Below are 12,779 nucleotides of genomic sequence, written 5' to 3' on the forward strand. Positions count from 1 at the left end.
AATATTTCACTACTGACATTCCCATATTTTCGCCACAAAATGGATGGCTGTCGATCGTAAATACAATATCAAATTACCGCGATTACAACAACGGTATTTTAACAAATGTGAATGATATTTATTGTCACAAAACATGACAAACAACATGCAGTATGATTTGCTATCAATTAGGCTAAGTTTGTAATGTGAGATTGTTGGAATATTCGTGTAAAAGTTTTTACGGGTGAATTTCTGAAACGGTGAAACTTCAGGTAAGGTTATAAAAATATACTATAAATGCATAGAAGTTTGCTATTTCGGATGTACCTAATGAAATTATTGAGAATTATATTACATGAATGCGCTAAATAACCTCAGATTTATGTCTCTTGCATTGTAGAGCAAAACTTTAAATTAAAATTCAGTTTTTAAAAAGTCAGTTGTTTCATCGAACATGCATCACGACAATGTGTCTCATTTCCCTCATCTTTCTTACTAGTCTACATTAAATAATTAAAATTCCCATATCTGGCTACTAAATATCGTTTTATTGTATCGTCGTACAACATTATTCAATTAGAAAGGCTTTTAAAAGGCATTCTATGAGAGTGTAGAGATCACAAAGTTCAAAGTTTATTTAACATCATGTTAATCATTTCTCATTATACTGTCAACATTCATTACCGGTTTCATTTATTTATTATATTATATTTCTGATGTTATATAGTACCATTATTTAATTAATTGTGTAAAGAGAAATAGAAAAACATTGAACCTTATTAAAATAATATAACGAGTATAATAAAAATATAATTTATAACTCCAGAGCTTGATTGCTGTCAGCGATATCTGTATTTTTTAGAAAATCCATAATTAATTGCTCTATAAAAATTATTAATCTGTTTGCTATGTGCATAGAGAATTTAAAAACATTATGTACAATAACATTATGAATAATTCAAGACTTGTATAATTTATTTTGCACGCCGGTTCATTAGTGTTTGATTAGATTCTATGAAGGCTGCATGAACTTTGACTTGCATTGATGCGTCGGCTACATATTACATTATACCTTTATGATAATGCATCTCCGGTATACATTTTGTATACTGTATAATAAATATTTGCAACACGCCCTCAAATACCTACCTAATATATTTTGGAATAAAACGTCTATTTATTAGAGAAAATATCCTACTAATATTATAAATGCGAAAGTTTGTGAGGATGTGTGTGTTTGTTACTCTTTCACGCAAACACTAGTGAACCAATTGCAATGAAATTTAGCACACATATAGAGAGTAACCTGGATTAACACATAGGATAGGTTTTATCCCGGAAATACCACGGGAACGGAAACTATGCGGGTTTTCCTTTGAAAACGCGGGCGAAGCCGCGGGCGGAAATCTAGTAATTTATAAAGCTTTGTGTTTTAGTATGTAAATTTAGCATTAGATAGACTGATTATCCGTTCGATTCCCATTAAAAAGTTCTTATCAAATATTAAAAAGTTTTGCTCCTGCAATGACTTAAGAGAGTGAAATTCCCTAAATTCTTCCTTGTCATATAAATTATACTGGTCAAATATATATATTATATTGTTATGTTTATCCAAATATTCGCATATTTTAACATGGCAGTGATACAAATTTGAAATTGCACCTTATTTTTTATTCAATTTATGGCTCGTTTAACAACTGCATATTTCATAAACGGATCTTTCCCAATTCTAAAATTGTTGAACTCAAAAGAATCTAAACAGATATCAGTAAGTTTACAAACACACCTACATGTGTAATTTCTCACACCTATCGTACCGGTTGGAAAGGTTAGATCTTTGAAGATAAAGTACCTACCTCAGGTCTAATGTCCCTTATAATTTTAACTAGTCATTTCCATTCATAGTTTTATTGTGAAATGTTTTGAAGTGTGTCTCGTCTTAGGATTTTGATATGCGTTTAGAAATAAAAGGGTTCCTTAATGAACACCTACTAAATTTATATTTACTAGTTTTTTTTTAATTGTCGATAGGGATGCGCTTGACCCATTGAGATATACATATGGAGACGACTGCGACACCGCCTACATCACTTATGTTCCGCTCAACATACGCCATATGGCGTAACTGCACGCTCATTTTTTATTTGTTTTAAAGTTAAACGCATCAAATATGCCTTCGTGTGTGTTACGATATTGCACAAATAATACAAATAATACGGAAAAGTGTAAAGGAATAACTTTCATCGGTAAGTACCTAGATAATAATTTTTAAAACTTAGAGCAAAAAAATGGCGCACATTTTTTGTTCGTGGTGTCTCCTCCATACGTAGTAATATTATCTCAATGGCTTGACCACAATCTCGACTGATTTTAAGCTGAAATGTGGTCCAAGATGGTACGCGCTTCCCTAGAAGGCACCTGTTCACTCTACGTTAACTAAATAAAAACACCATTTTTTATAGAAATATAACCGCTATGTGCAAAAGATAGAGTATCCACCCTAAACGTGACACTTGCATACTATGACGTAGGTACAATTTTTTTTTTTATTGAATACAAATCGATAAATATGTAATTATGTGGGTAGTACTACGAAAACTAATAAAAGTCATATTATTCCTCAAGGTCCTACACAATATATTCGTCAAATCATTCAATTTCTCGATAAACGTTTCTCAAGCAGGAAAAATCACGACATTAATTAATCAGCGAGTTTCGAAAGTGAAACTATAAGTCTATTCTTAAACGTTCAATTAGTACGTTTTAATTGGTTTTTAATTTAGCCGTTCCGTGAAATGAGCTGGTACTATCACTATAAACAATTCTAATAAAATTAAAAGTAATTAATGGCTGTTTTATTTCGATTCTATGGTGTAGTAAATTACGTTTGACTTTATGTTTTAAAATTATCTATGACTAGCTTCCGCCCACGACTTTGTACGTGCATCCCCGTTTTTCCCCGTTCCCGCATGAATTTCGGGAAACCCTTTCCTAGGGACGCCTACGTTATGACATCTACCTGCATGCCAAATTTCAGCCTGATACGTCCATCGTTCAGTGGTTTTGTCTGTGCGTTGATAGATCACTATATCAGTCACCTTTGAGTTTTATATATATAGATGATCCTTAAACAATAGTAATAGTACATAATACCTACTTAATATTTAGGTGATAAGATTAATTAATACATTGTACCTAAGCCTGCAGCTATTATAGCCATCGTATTTAAATTTAAAAGTTTGTGAATCTCGATTAAACAAAAATGTTATAAATAGCTATTTCGGTGCTAGACAGCCCATTTATCGAGGAAGGTATAGGCTATATATTATATAACCACTCTAAGACCAACAGGAGCGGATAGCCACGAGTGTGAAACCGCGGGCCAGAGCTAGTCATTAACATTAGTATAAGTAAAATAGCTATAAAATCGAACAGATTTTTATTAACCAAAGATCGTGATCATGATGATCTTTCAAGACCAATTTGAACCAATTAAATATTACACAACATCAATACAGTTATCTATATCAATAATTAGTTTTCAATCGTGAGAGCATTGATACGATTGGCCCTGAACAGTACTAGGAAGGAGGAAGACACGACCCTCTAAAAATTCACGACGCGCCAGCCTCTGCCAGTAATTTTCGGTAACCTACGTGTTGGTGTGTCTTCCTTGTAAAGCTTGATGTACACTTCGCTTCAATATTAATAGATACGCGTCAGCGCAGAAGAGTTCGATTGCCGTTAGAGAATCGAATCTGTGACCATTCTATTTGTGACGGATACAGAAGGCGGATTACCTGCTTCTCCTAAAAAAATCGATCAGTAAAACAATTTTTCTCATTTACAGAGCATTTGAATGTTATGAAACGAATCTTCTTATTGTTATTTTTATTCCAATGGTATTGCGTGGTGCTAGCACATAAGAATTGGGTATGGAATCAATAATCTGGTTCTTCTTCTTTCCTCCTTCCTACATTACAGTTAAGATTTAGCTGTCGTAATTAAGCATGCCTAAATTGAGCATTTGCAGTTAAGACAGCAGCAGATTCTGTGTGGCTTGATCGTGAAAAGTGATGATCACTAAAAAAATAAAAAAGAAGCACATTAATGATGTCTTAAAACACAAAAACAAACAATTAATTAACCTGATATGAAACACGAAATGAACACTGAAACAAATTTAAAATTAAAAACACACAAAGTATTGAAAAAAAATGCGCCCAGTGTGCCACTAAAGAAAATCCTTGCGCGTCACCAAAGCATATTTTACTTGCGTACGCGCCGCGTGTAAACCGTTTGAATGACAAATTTCATTGGGCCTTGAGTATATTTTCCTAGTGCGCACGTGCCTTAAATACAAGAAAATGTATTTTTATTCTACATCTCATTATAATGAGTATCGCAAAAAATACTAGACAATACGTTGTCTACCGTTCTAGTAAAAAAATATAATTAATGTTAATTTATTTTTTTGTGTGATTATGACACTTCTTCTGTGCAAAATACAATTTTAATCGACATAAGTGATGACTTATGTCGATTATAATTAATAAAATGATTATTTTTTTGCATAATTTAATTAACGACAAGACACTTTACCTACATTCATAAATCCATTATGTTTATTTTGAGCATGACTCATAAATTATGGGCTTGTGAGGCTTCAGTATTTCCTGATATCTAGAACTTTGCTCGTTATCTATTTTAGTATCAGAAATAAAGTTGTATTTTCAATAAACAATACTTTACATAAACAAATGAACCACAATAAACAACATTAACACTTGGATAAATATTTTCCTTCTGACACGCATAGTGAATGTATGTTCATGCTCACATGCAAATTAACTAGCCAATTAACGAGTATAGCAATATCTATTAATCAACAACAAACCCACATACTCTCGACAATGCCCTGTCGATCCAACCTACACTACTGTAACCATGACATAGTGAAAACTTGGGATTTTTTTGACATAATCACGAAATATAATCATTAGTACGCCCACGGGAATTACCTAATTTATGATAGGGCGGAAAATATAATTCTGATAAGAGATATATTAAATCTTACATTAACATAATATTACAAATCCGAAAGTTTTTATGTTGTTGCTTGTGAAATTTGTGTTGGACGATTTTCTTATATTGGATGAATTACATTAAAGATGAGTTAAAGATTAGTTTTCCAAAATTTTATTAAAATATTAATTAATTTTATTAATGTGAAGCTTAGCCATTTACATAAATTTTCAGTAACTTTACCTTTTTATATTAGGTAGTTAGTATCCAAAATCATTCCCTTTTTTTTCTCATCCATAATTGATTTTAACATCTAACCGCATGTGTACAAGAATTGTTTTATTCATATAATTTACTCTAAACGAATAAGGTAATAAAAACCTAATATAATAATTAACTTGACTTTTTTAGCTTATTTATCTAGTCCCAGTTTCACCCAAAACCATATACACTTCTAAGCACTAAGTGTTCGCGCATTGTTTTTGTTAGAGAACCATTAATTATCGACTGGTAGGCAATCAGGTGGGCACCGAACACTGTAATCGTCCACCCACCTTCCATTGATGTTCCCGGTTTGACTTTGATGTGACACTCATGGAAAAATTCCGATGTACAAGGCAGAAGCTATAATATCTAAGAAGTGAATAAGCCATATTTATGTTATTGTAAGATTTCGACCATTTTTTGTAATATAATTTTTTGTAGATAAATTTCGCCTTTCGTTGATGAAAAATGCGAATTTTAATCCCGCCTGGTGATCGATTTTTTTTCGATTCTTTAAAAAATTATATTTATAAAGAAAGCTATAAAACTTGTGTTTAGTCTGTTTGTAAAGGAGTGAAACAAATAAGGTTCAGGAAAAGCTTAGAAAAATTCAGGAAACAGTTCTTAATTTAGCAAGTAAGCTAAGCTAAACAATTTAATTTTCAATTATTCAATGCATTTTATCAATCAATGGTATCTTAAATGTTTCACGTGTCGCAGTACCTAAGTGCTGTCATAAATAAAAATATTAGATTTAGTTAATTGATTAATGTACAAAAACATTACCATTTACATAATTTATCTTTCACAAACAAATGTTTTATTTATACGTAAACGTTTAAAATTCAATTAACTTTTTCTAGTATCTGTACAATAGATAATGTACAATAACAAAATATATCTCATTACCATAACATTAGTGACCTTTTTAAAAACCTTTAACACAAAATGAACTGTTTAAATAATTTGTTTAAAATATTCTCATCAGGAACATTATTAAAAATAAATTTCAAAATATTGTGCAGTTTCAATTAAAAAGTTCTATTCAAAGTCTTAATTAAACCTAGTGATAAAATTGCAACATTACCATAAACAACAACAAGACGTGTGTATTATACCATTAGTAGGTATTAATAGCCACTCACTACAGGAGGCTAGGGTTGTCACGAATTATTAATTTAAAATCGTAAAATATTTCTCATAGATTTTGCTTGAAGAAGAAACTATGGTCGGTGATTATTCGTTTATCAAAAGATTTGTTAAAGAACATGCACGATAATACATTTCCAAAATAAAAATGCCTTTAAATCCAATTAGATTTCTACTAGTTGCAGATGGGTTGTCCCACTCATACTCAGGTCATGGTTTTAAGCCACACATTATAAAAAGCAAAATAATTTCCACCTTCTGACACTTTGATTAAAAAAACATTTATCTGAAATCGATAAAAAAAGACACTGTTATTGAATCACGCCAGTATCAGCAATATCACCCTGAAATCTCCAATATTAAATAATATTGTACACAATAGAATGAAACATAATATAGTACCTAACTTATCAAAGAACAAACTTTTCAGCGTTCCTCATTATAATAACGTCGTATTATATTACTTTATATTTTCTTTACACCTATTAACTCTGTACCTTCTCTAATTTTCCTCCCACTGCCAACCCTAGCGGTCAATTCGAACAGATGACACTTGAATGCGAACGGCTAATTACCGAGATTGTATCGATGTGCGCTCGTTCACACCGCGCCACAACTGTTATTAGCAAGGATCTTGTGGAAAACGTATGCTAGAGTTAATTATTTATTAATTGTTTGATTTATAACAATAATTCCTTTTTTACAAAAATCTAAGCTTGGTCAGAAAATTGGAAGGCTTCAGGTAAAGAAAATACTTGAGAACGTGTTATTTTTGGAGTCGGTTGAAAACGTTTAGTACTGTGTGTCTTGGAATGAAAGATCTACTTATAATTTTCAAATTCCGAGTTTTGATTACGCGACCAAAGTCAAATTATTGATATTATTTTTTATTTTTCTATGTTATAATATTTTCGTAAGAAAATTTGATGTTTCTCAAATTTTCTTCTTCTTCTAAAAGATCAAGAGTGAACATAATATTTCAATTGATAATATTTCTAAGGATTTTTAACTGACTGTCGAAAAATAAATTATAATATACCTAAATAGTTTGGAAAATCCGAAAGTGCACGCCTCATAATCTCATCCTTTACAATAAAATTGATTATTTATAAAGAGTACACTATAATTAATATAAAAAAGAAATAAAATAAAACAGTTGGAAAAGTAAAGAAAGCGGTACCGTAATAATTGAGCTATTTTTCTTGTGGCCCCACCTAGATGTGAAACTGCGCAGGTTTAAGGGACTGACTACCAACTTATTTTTTAAACCTTGGCTTATAGTATAAAGAATCGAGTTTATAATGGTGAATTTTGAGTACACTATAAATATAAAAAAAAATAAAATAAATAAAGAGTATAATATATAGATTATGGAGAACAGTCGATATTTTTTTTGTTTATTTAATAACAATTAAACCACATCGAATCAGACCCTGAAAAATGAAAGGGTTCTATTCCTGAGCATACTCAAGCGTAAGAGAAAAAAAAAGACTCGATTAGTAAAGTATTTTGGTCGCTATCGTGTTAACAAGAAAATCCTCCGCACATACAGACACACGGACGTCCAAGACAGAACTTTTTTAAACTGTTTTTTAACTAGTTTAAATAACAAAAATGACATCAAAAATATCATGAATGTTAAAAATAGTGTTTTTTCTTAATATGTGTGTGTATGTATTATCTTACAAGTGCAATGTATGATACATAAAGACATTTTAAGTTTGAAAAATCAGATGTTTTGCGCGAAGTGACAGTAGTACCCACCTCAACGCTTCGCTTATGAGGCGTGCAATATTCAGTTTTAACATCTTTTTCATATTTTTCTACGCTTAGGTATATCATATTTTACTGATTTGAGACCTAATGAATATAGTGCTTAAACTTTAAATAAATACATATGTGTTGTAATTTATTATATAATAAGCTTTGGAATAAAAAAAAATTAAACAAATTAATTGGAGTTTTAAAGCTTTTTAGAATAGGTACCTTTTAATAATAATAAAGTGGGTAATAAAATTTAACTATACAATATTTATCGCTATTAAATGCAATTAATCAAACGTAATTGTATAGAAATATCAACGCCTCTACAATAATATAATGTCATCTTATCGAGGATATTCATTAATGTTATTAAATATTTTAATAAGAGTTGTGTAATTTAATTAAATAAATTATTATATTTTAACTATCAAGTCGTAAATTGTTTATGTATTTTGCTAAATCCGCTCTTGCTCTTGCAAGAGTTCAACATTAGATTATCAAAATTTAAACTATACTCTCATTAGATATAAAATATTTATATAAATATTAATAGTCTTATATTTATAATTATGTACGGTATATTTTATTACCTTTGAGTCTCGTAAAAAATCAATTCAATTTACATACCACTATTTAATTAATTATTAACATATCCCTTTTTTATTTTTTATTTTTTAGGTGGGGAAATCTTCCAAAGATATCCACGGCCCTTGGGAAAGGAGCCGTGGGTTATGTCGGATTCTTATCGGCGAAAAGCCCACTGTGTTCCGTCGAGGGTATTGGTTGGAATTCTTCTGCGACTAATTAACATAGCCCTGTAATAAATCTATATAAATAAGTACTGATAATGTAATGTGCTACTGTTTACATTAGCCTACACAATTCATATACAATTAAGCTGTAAGTTAATTATTATAAACAATAAGAGACGGATCAAGAACATAATTATTAACATGCCATTATGTTTTAATCGAATATTATATTGCAAGGTTTCGCTAGGCTTTTATAAAACTACAATTATTTCTATTTAAATATGATCAAAGCTCCCCAAGAATAGGTACTTGAGTACTTTACATTTAATTGCTCTTAGCGTGATGATAATAATAAACCGATGTGGACGATAATAATGGGCTATCTAACAGTTTCAAGTTGGACTCGTGGTTCCTGAGATTAGCGCAAGAAAACAAACCATATGTAATGTTAATAATATCACAAAGCATTAAAATAAGTAATCGTAAAATATTTAATTGTATGTTAGAGCTAGCGAATGGCTCTTTCCTTCATAATGTTTATAAAACATACTTTGCACTGGTAAAATAAAAACCGTCCACAGTTGGTATTTATGTTTGATTTATGATCTAAATGAAAAATCATTAGCTTATGATAAATGATTACGAACGAAAATTAATTTTTACTTAATAAAAAAATACTTCCTCTTATTATTTCAATAGGAAGCTCAATGTATCGAAAATAATTGTTTAAATTATAATATGCCTACTTTGTTAATTTATATCATTGAAGTCTGATGAGTCTGAAGAGAGAGAGATGAATGAGTGTGAAGGAAGTATTTCGTATTGGTTAAAAAAATTACAAATTTTATAATATATGCCTACCTATTTCAAAAAGACGTAAGTATGATATTATCTAATATATAAAAATCAATGCCACTTTTCGTTGTAATTCCATAACTCGAGAACGGCTGAACCGATTTCGATAATTCTTTTTTTATTATATTCCTTGAAGTACGAGGATGGTTCTTATGTAGAGAAAACGTTAATATGTACCACGGGCGAAGCCGGGGCGGACCGCTAGTCTAATATATAAAAATCAATGCCACTTTTCGTTGTAATTCCATAACTCGAGAACGGCTGAACCGATTTCGATAATTCTTTTTTTATTATATTCCTTGAAGTACGAGGATGGTTCTTATGTAGAGAAAACGTAAACATGTACCACGGGCGAAGCCGGGGCGGACAGCTAGTTATTCATAAAAATAAAGTACAATCAATAGCTTTAAGATGTAAACGCGCTTCCTGCACAGTCAGCATATAATATGAAGATACATTCCTCCATCTAATTCTAGAATAATCTAGAAAAAACAAATCCAAAAATATACAAAACATACATCATCACATGACTGCTTATTTCCCTATAAGATACGCAAAAAACCATAGTCATCGGCTTTATAGTTCTATATTTTTCTATCACTCAAGTTCAATTAACAATGCAGTCGGTAACTAATCACAAAGAGACCTTGAAGCAATTAATTAGATACAGTACACTGGTATGCATAACCAGTGTATTAATATGAAAGGATTGTAGTGCAGAATGATTGACACCCACTACGCTTCTCGGCCAATTTAGTGACAATTCAATTTTATTGTTGTTTTGACCGGTGAATATGATTATAATTGAAAGATACCGGTTTCTATCTATGAGAATAAGGAAATAATCTTAGTTTAGCTGTAAATAAGCAACGAAAAGTGTTTTTTCTGTAAAGAAAATCCACCAGGGACGTGAAAAATGCTTCCTCTATAAAGAACAAGAGAACTCGAAAACTATACATCATCATAGCAATACGTATACACACCTACCTAATATTTATGGCACCCAATGTACAATAGACCGATCAATAACGCATAACATATTAATTCATGCATAAATAAATACATTAATTAACATACAAAATTATGTAATTTGTCAGAAAGTATTCACGAACTGACAGAGATTTATTAAAGGTCAATAAAATGAAGAACCAAACGGGAAATATGTCTCAATTAGAGCCTTTTAAATGAATTTGAACACAGATCACTAAATTTTCGAAAGACCTCGAGTCTACGCACAGAGCGAGCATCCTCGCGAAGCTTTTTGAATTGGTGGTAAATGTTAAAACGATTCAAAACTGATTATAGAAGAAGTCTAATTGAATAAATAAATGATTGAGTTTGAAACATTTTCCGCGCGAGGCAGCCCGGTTTATGCATGATTACTACACCGAATCGCGACAGGGGTTGCATCAAACACTATTGTATGCACACTTTTTGTATGAAATGGCACAGCTGGGGCCCTAACGGGGTACGGCGTTGAAATGTCGATGGATATTGTATCATTTGTTTCCCGGCTCTGCAAGGCCCGGCCTCTTCACGGTGTAGCTTGAATCATGCTTTATATGGACGTGAATCAGCCGAGGAAACCACGCACACAGACCAAGCTGTTTCAGTAATGATTCGCGAGGCTGCTCACTGTGTGGATCCGCCTATTGACATTTTAAAAATAACTATTTAGACTTTAGAGGAAAGCGCTTACATTACGTATGCCACACGACACGCGAACAAAGTTAGTGCACAAGGCCAGCCATTGTGATTTAGTTGCAAAGCCAAATCTAGAATATTTTAATAATCTTCTTTACATTTCATTAACATTAATATATTTTGCTACAAAATTGGGTTACATCGGTTTTAGGGTACCATGGGAGAATGTAAAGAACCCTTATGTTAGATTGCTACAGGGAACTTCATAGAAGATTTAGTTCTTTCAGAGCGAACTTGTTTTTCGAGTACTTTATTTTTAAGACTGTTTTTAAGAAGGAATTATTTTTGTTTTTCCAAAAGCTGATTCAAAATTTAGAGCATACAGAGATTTAAATTAAATTAAATTATGACGCCATGTTTTTCAATAATAGGTACAGGGTATATTAAAACATTAAATTAATAAAGTTATATTAATAAGCAATTGACAGGAGTCCATTAGTATTCACAGCATACTCGAATTACGACTTACCTTTTAGAATTGATGAAAAAATATTATGATCTAATGTTTATTTAATGAGGAAGTGGATGCTGTTCTTGAAATTAAACTTATTACATCTATATTGTTATTTAAATTTGTTTCAATTATGAACCTTGTAGATCCTATCCTATCTTATCCTTTTTCCATTATATATAATCACTACATAGTATAAAACAAAGTCGCTTTCTCAGTCCCTACGTCCCCTATGTCCCTTTGTATGCTTAAATCTTTAAAACTACGCAACGGATTTTGATGCGGTTTTTTTTAATAGATAAAGTGATTCAAGAGCAAGGTTTCAGTATATAATTTATTAGGTTTTAGGCAAAGTGGGCGAAGCCGCGGGCAGTAAGCTAGTATTATTATAAATGCGCAAGTTTGTGAGAACTGAGGATGGATGTATGTGTATGTGTATTGTGTAGGTATGTATGTTTGTTACTCTTTCACGCAAATACTACTGAACCGATTACAGTGCAATTTAGCATACATATACAGGGTTAAAACTTGTATTGACAAGGAAGGAGGTTTTACCCCGTAAATCCCACGGGAACGGTTCTTTTTTTTTTGAAAACGCGTGTGAAGCCGTGGGCGGAATACTAGTGTTGTAATATGGACATTCATGGGGCATCGGAATAGGTGAATGGGTTTCATATACTTGGAGTTTTTTCATAACTGACTAATTTGTGCGAAACCACCCTTGTATAATAACACCATGTAATATATCCCTTCTTATACCCTCCATAATAGGCAATTATATGACCTCAAATCACATTTCATTGAAATATTACGTATTCGCAGTCATTTATTATTTT

This window comes from Colias croceus, chromosome 1 (genome assembly GCF_905220415.1).
Source record: "Colias croceus chromosome 1, ilColCroc2.1".
Classification (NCBI taxonomy): Eukaryota; Metazoa; Arthropoda; class Insecta; order Lepidoptera; family Pieridae; genus Colias; species Colias croceus.